Source organism: Hibiscus syriacus, unplaced genomic scaffold (genome assembly GCF_006381635.1).
Source record: "Hibiscus syriacus cultivar Baekdansim isolate YM2019G1 unplaced genomic scaffold, ASM638163v2 tig00111095_pilon, whole genome shotgun sequence".
Taxonomy (NCBI): domain Eukaryota; kingdom Viridiplantae; phylum Streptophyta; class Magnoliopsida; order Malvales; family Malvaceae; genus Hibiscus; species Hibiscus syriacus.
In genome coordinates this window covers 6674076-6681822 of record NW_024062980.1, presented here as the reverse complement: position 1 = coordinate 6681822, position 7747 = coordinate 6674076, and the positions used below count along the sequence as shown (strand labels likewise).

Below are 7747 nucleotides of genomic sequence, written 5' to 3'. Positions count from 1 at the left end.
AAAATGTGAAGGATGCTAGATAAAGGTTGGAAATATTATTTATATATTTTAGAAAAGTGAAATTTAACATGGATCAATGGAATTAAGGTCGATTTTCCATGTTAAGCCAAAATTTTGGAATTAGGTGACTAAATTGTAAATTTCAAAAATTAGAAGGACAAACATGAAAAATTAGAATTAAGATATTTTCTGAATTTGATGAGGTAAGGGATGATGTCATGGACTGGCATGGGTGTAATTTTGAGAATTCATTAATGGTAAGTTAGTCTTTTAGCCTAAAAAAAATTAGTTATAATTGATTTTTTAAGGGTTAAAGTAAGAGATTTTTTTTAGAATGCTCGTGAACTTCTCTTCTCTCCTCCAGCAGGTTGCTGAAATCCATAGCCAAGGTAAGAAAATTTATTTTCTTCTATTTTTGACCAAATTTAGTGAGTTTTGGGACTAAAACGTGAAATAAGAAATTCACCTACACTAATTTCTCTATAAGATGGTGTAATTAATTCTTGGTTTCATGTTTAAATGGTGGTAATGGGTGATTTATGTGGATGAAGGGGAAGTGTGATTTTTATGATTAAAGATTGATTCTTGATATTAGAAGTGTTGTAAGAATTGATGAAGAACCTAAGGATGCAAACTAATGAAAACTGTTTAGATGTTTGAATTTGGCAGTGAGTTTGAAAATTCACCAGAAATTCTATGAAAATGATTAGCAGGTGATTTTTATATATTGTGTTCTTATATCAATCTAGTTTCGTTTAAAACAAACGGAGATCAGTTTCAAGTTGTATAAAAAAATATATGAATTTTTAACCGACGAAAAGTCATAAAAACGGGCAGCAGATTCTGCATAAAACAGATTCTGTCAGTCAACTTTAAAAATTCACCATAAATTGTACAGATTAAATTAGAAGGAGTTATTTATATGGATAGATTCGTATTCGAGTCTAGTTTTCAATGGAAGAAACGGAATCAAATTCCAGTGTGTACATTAATACAGAATATTGATTCTTTAAAGATAGCACAAGTTGTCTTAATATGGAAATTTGTAGAATTTAAGTTGAAATGGATTAGAAGATGAAGAATAATGTTTAAATGTTAAATATATTTTTGGATGATTGGAATTGAAGTTAAATGGCAAGAGACAATTTTGAATAAATTGGAAATGTTGAGAAGATTTCAAAAAAATTCATTCTAATGGTTAGATGGTGGAATTCGAAAGGTTCCAAAACTTTGGGGACTTGTTTACAAGTTCTTAAATGAAGAAGTATTATTTGGGTATTTTATTCAAGTTCTGGAATTTTAGTAATTAATGTAAAATTATCATAATGGCGAAGGACCATTATGAATTAAAGGAAAAGTTGAGTTGAATTTTAGAAAGAATTCAAAAATATGTGGTTTGACGTTATAATGGAGTTATGATTTAGGTTGATATCGATTTAGTTATCAATTTTATTTTATAGATTCTCAAATGTCAAAAATGAGCTTATGTTAGAACGATACTAATATGTAGTTTAAACATTTTGTGTTATAATTTCGTATTGTCAGATTTCAATAAAACTAGCAATCCGAACAATCTGAAAGGAAAGGACAAAGCTTGTGACTAGTATTATTGTATACAAGTTCTTAAGTGAGGCAAAGGTGAGTGCAATTTATTTATTTAATTATTTTCATCAAGGACGACTTGCGATAAGTCAACCTCACTTTATTTATTTCAAAGATATGAATTATGTTTTGATTATGAAATTATATCCATAATTTCTTTAATAAGTTTTATGAAAGTTTTTGGACATGAACTGTCCATGTCACATTTTAAGAATGTGAATTAAATATATTTTCGACTCTGATATGATGTTTATCAAATGGTTAAGAAATGAACTAAAAGCCCACTGTATGTTATATTGAGAGTCAAAGGTACAATTGGCATGCCATGAGGTGGAGTGATTATCTGTTCTGATTTTGATATACTGTGGTGTAACGGAGTGTACACTAGTATATATATATATATATATTCTGATCTGAATGTACTTGGTGTGCATATTGTTATTTCCGATGTGATAGCACTATGTGTGCTTATCTGTTCCGACTGATGATCTGATATCTGTATTGCGCACACTCGTCTGACTCACGTATCTTATATTCTCTTAAAATATACTTTGGGCTATAAAAATGAAATAAGAAAATTATGAAAAGTGTCTGACTACAAAGAATTATGAATTTATTATTCTGTCTGATCTGATTATTTATGATCTTGTGAAAATTATCAGATGATTATTTTCAGGTTTATTATAAAGTTCAACATGAGATATCTGGTTTGAATATTCTGAAGAATTTCAGTCTGTATTATTTTAATGATTTTATATATTTTGATATTTTATTAAATTATTCTCACCTTTAGTATTACTGCCTCACTAAGTTATACTTAGCGCGTGATGATTTTCATGCGTAGGTTCTAGTAAGGATAAGTACGATCGGTAAGGAGCTATCGGAGCATCTTTTGGAAAGACATACATATCATCAGTATCAGTAAGACATCTATGATGTTCCTTTTGACTTATAGTGGCATGTATAGTTATGTCAATAGTTTCTAATTATCGTATTTATTTTAAATAAATTGTAATAGTAAACTAGAACTATTTTAGTTTATTTTACTTAGTTTAGTTTTATTGGTAACTATGCATGACAAGAATTTATTACATTATTATGTTTTTAAAAGGTTTTACGAAAAGACATGGTTTAGTAAAATTACTGAATAAATAATGAATTTATTTTCTTGTAATTAAGAAAGAAATTATAATATGAAATATACTTTAAAATAGATTTTTTTTTAAAGTTAGAACAAGAGTATTTTCAAAGAAAATTTTTTTTTACGAAAATTTCAGTTCAGTAAATGTTTTCAGTTTGATGTGACATCGTTAACTCGTATATCGAGACATATACGGGTTAAGGGTGTTACATTGTCCTTGTTGTTGGTACCCTTGGGCTACCAAACCCTCAATCTTCATCCATTATAGACTTAAGCAGATCGAGTTTAATTCAAGGGAGTACATTCCTTATGTCTAACACGGAGGGCTGCTCACGAAGATCATAAGGGCATGTACTCTGGGAGTGATTCACTAGCTTATACGGAGGGCTGCTAACGAAGGGCACTAGCGATTCACTCTCACTTAGTGGGGTAAGCTCAAGAATAGAGCTTACGTCAGGAAGAACTCACAAACCTTTTACCCAAGACAAACAAAAAACCATTATTGAATTATTTCAAAAATAATTAACTTATATAAAAACAATAAAATACAATCATTAGTGCAACTACTTACAAGAAATCATTAAAGTATGATGCATGATTATAACAATTGAGATAAAAAGGATCATAATTTAAATAACAGTTCAAATTCATAAAATTCCAATTACTCGGACATCACATAATCGAATAGGGCTGACTCTCGAAGTCTCTGTAGAGTCGACAAGCTCTCATAACTACTTTTTTTGAAAATTAAATTTAAAAAAATAATTATTACTTTGATCGGAAAATTTTGAATTTTTATTTAATTTGAAATTTAGAGTCTCCATTTACTGATTTTAATTTAATTTGAAATTTAGATTCGCTATTTTTCTTTGGGTTAGGTAGGTTGAATACCTAAAAATATTATTTTAAAAAAACATTTTAAAAGATAAAAAACTGGACTGCGATTACTAGAGGTTCATTTTTAAGAGTTCAGGAGTCGATTACGCGTGGGGAATGATATATTATATGTCGGCTAAAATACTAGAATTTTATGATTTTGAATTTAAAATTTAAATTACAATCCTTTTATTTCAACGAAATTAAAAAAGAGTTATTTTCTTTTAAAAATAATGATTTAATTCACTCGAATTTATTTAGGAAGGATATTCCCTAACTACGTGGATTAACAGAAATTGAAATCTAGTCATTTTGGACGTAATTTCGTTAACCCACGACGTGATACATCATTGCCTTTGAATATTTTGGAAAACAAAAAACAAATTCATGATTTATGATTTATGAATGCAAGAGTAATAAATAACATATATAAAATGGATGAAAATATTCACATGATATAACGAATAAATAAATAAGCCAAAGAAATAATAAGGAATTTAAAATAAATAAAACACGCAATAATTATTTTTATTAAATAATTTCACTAAAAAAGGAAAATATTAAAAATTATACATTTATAAAAAATATATAATTGACTTAATATGTCATAAATATAAATAAACAACAAATAAAAATATTAAATATTCTATTCGAATAACAACTGGAAGGGCATCCCATGTGTTTGGAGGTCTTCCATAAATTAATCGAATAATTAACAAAGAATCTTATATAATTTTATGATATTATTAATATTTTTTTATTAAACACCAGTACCTAATATAATACTAAAAAATATTTTTTATTTAATATATCAACACATTCATTTTTCTCAAAACCACGTATAGATATATTACATATTTCATACTACATATCTATAAATACTTACAAATGCTAGTTTAAATAATATAATATGTATCATAACCATTTTGTTTTTTGAAAAAACAATTAAATATTATTAGAACCGAACAAAAAATGGTGTCTACAATATGTATACAAATAATACTATACTATAAATTGTAGGAAATAAAATAAACGTATACATATATGTAATAATACAAGGACTAAATTGAAGATAAAGCAAAAACACATGAAACAATCAAGGCGTTTATCCAAATTCTTTTCAAAGTAAAACAATTATTAAATCGAATACAAGCAAAATCAGAAGGGCTCAAAACATAAATATAATATTTTTCCAAGCATATTATAAATCAAGACTAAAACTTAAACATGAAAGATTTCAAAGGTTCAAACGCAAGAATGATCCATATGTCATTTAAGGCATAAATATGAATTTACAAGCACATGACTATTAACCCAAACACGAGTATCAGCATAATAGTGACCAAAATAAATGCGCGACAAAATTAGAAGATCAAATCATGATAGACAGAAACTTGCATTTCATGATTAAAATGAAACATTACAAAGCCCAAGACCCCTTTCTCGCAAATATAGCATGTGCCAACTTTCAACAAACCCTAAGCTAAAATGACGTCATTTTGGGAGGTTTAAATACCTTTTTTTAATCATTTTCGACTGAAACCCTCTCCCATTTTCTTTCCAGCATTTTCTCATCTTCTCACACCCATCTCCCTCTTTTCCATTCTTTCGACCGAGAGAGAACGAAGGTCTCTCTGACCGCCCCTAAACAGCCCCGACGAAGGGCCGATGACTCTATTCCCTTTGTTTCTTCAAACCCTTAAGTAAATCGACCCTAACCCATTTTATCTATTTAATATTTCCCCAAAACGAAACCCAAATAAAAAATAGAAAACTACTTTCTATATTTTGATGTCTCTTCAGATTATGGCTGAATGAGGTCATTCGAAATCCAAAGGTAATGTTATCTTCTTCCTATTTTCTTTTGTTTCTTATTTTTTTATCGTTTTTTCTCTCTTGTTTTTTTTTTCAATTTTCTTTTCCGGTTTTTCTCTCCCTCATTAGTTTCTTGCTTTAGTTCCCTTTTTATCTTATTCTCTCTAATGCCTGTTGATTTTGCCCTTGTATTTTCGAGAAAATAGGGTATGATTGTTCCTTATTTTGACAGTCCCATATCTCTTTTAGATTTCTTTTTGTACAAATAGGTTATTATATGTGTTTTGATTGATTTTGCTCATTTTTCATTTCATTGATTGGTGATGGATGGCTGAAACAGTGGCGACATCAGAGTGATGGGTACGATCAACAAAGGTTGCCGTGATGGGAGAGGTTCGACCTAGGCAGCGACGGTGGCAGTGGGGAACAACTAGGGTTCCAGAACCTCCATGTAATATGGACCGTTGGATCTGAATGTATCCAACGGCTGGACTAGCTGGGAGATGAAGGGTTTAGATGAAAACCCTAGCTTCAAGCTGGATTGCTGGAAGGGTTCAGATATAACGTTGGCATTGAGGCGGTGCTGAACGGGTTATCAGAAACCCTAATGACCTCTCACGGGCCTCTTCATTCGGCCTACTGATTAGTTTCTGCTGTTTCGGCTAGGGATGGCAATGGGTCGGGTCGGGTTTTTGGGCCATCTGACCCGAGAAGAAAGGGTTTTTCACCCGTGACCCGACCCGACCCGACGAAATTAAGGTTTCACCCGACTCGACCCGAATATATGACTTAGAAATCCGACCTGACCTGAAATAATAATAAAAAAAAAATTATTCAATGAAAACAGTGATTTAATTGAAAAAAATTATATATGGAGGGACATTATTGTAATTATCCCTAAATATATAAGATAAAATTATATATATTTTTCGGGTCAGGTCGGATTTTTTTCACCCTAAATCCGATTCGATCCGAACAATACATTTAAAAAAAACCCGATCCGACCCGATCCGAACCTGAAATTTTTTTAAAAAAATCCGACCCGATCGGGTCGGGTCGGAACCCGTCGGATTCGAGTTGAGTTGCCATCCCTAGTTTCGGCCTTGGCTCGTATGTATCCAGGTCTACCTTGTGTAATCTGTTGGCAGATAATAAAAAAAAGTAGTATATATTATATATATAATATTTAATACTCAATGCCCCTTTAAAATAACATACTAACCTAAATTTATTTAAACTTAATTAAACGTAATTAATTAAACTTATATAGCAATAAAAAAACAATTAATCATTGATAAAAATATGCATACACATACATGACATTTGTTAATAAACCTTATACAAAAGAAATGAAGTTATATACTATAGGTTAAATAAAAATTGTAAATAGCTACAAAGATATTATTAAACTACAGACAAGTGCAAGTGTTTTTTAGACAAACACTACAGTAGAGGTCATATATAGTGGGGTTTTTTTTGTTTTTTTTTGTTAAATGCCGCAATTTGTCCGTATATAGTGGCGTTTGTTATTACAAACGCAACACCATTTTAGTCTTTTATCATTCTCAACCCTTTAGCCCTTTTTCATTTTTTTTTCTTTACCCATTTCTCTCAAAAGTTGCGGATAGCAACATCACAGTTAGCTTCTCAACTGCTGATTTTGCTGTCAGGGTTTCACATCTCTCTCGGAAGCTTTCTCTTTTCTCTTTTTATTTTACTTGAAGTTCTAAGTTGCGATTTAGCTAACAACTCCGTTGCTTATGTTTAAATGTAAGATGTCTGATTCTACTTTCTCAAGCTATTTTCTTAAAAGATTCCCATTAAACAATTTATATATTTTTTAATCATTAATTGGTTTCTTTCTTTGCTTTCATATATCAGTGGATTTTTTTTTGCATTCTGGATTAATCATTTTACATTTTTGTGTGTAAAATCGGGGAGGCTTTTTTCGATAACATTACGCTTCCAAACGAACAATTACTTCATCGTCGCACTCGTTCTTTGGCTTTTACTTCACTCGGTAAGTTATCATTTTCACTTTTTTAATAGCTTTAGCGAGGGGATCTGAATTGTGAAGTATGTACTTTGAATTCTAATAATGCATTCAACATGTTCGATGAAATATATTTGTGAAAGAAATGCATTGAGTGGACACACATTTTTAATGTTTATAACTTAAATCATGAAAGAACAAACATCTTTCTTTTTTAATGTATTTATTCTTTATAATTAAAACATCGAATTTAGTCCACTGCACGTTTTTGTTTCAAGTAAGTAATAGATTTGAATAGGTTGAATAAATATTTTATGTTT

The 7747-nt window shown here is 29.9% G+C and overlaps 1 long non-coding RNA gene across 1 annotated transcript; it reads left to right on the top strand.

The window, feature by feature from the left end:
* The first annotated feature begins 311 nt into the window (after positions 1 to 311).
* Positions 312 to 2488, top strand: LOC120152713. Its single transcript, XR_005518711.1, has 3 exons — positions 312 to 389; positions 1546 to 1638; positions 2447 to 2488. It is a non-coding gene; the product is annotated as an uncharacterized LOC120152713 (long non-coding RNA).
* Positions 2489 to 7747: the final 5259 nt, after the last annotated feature.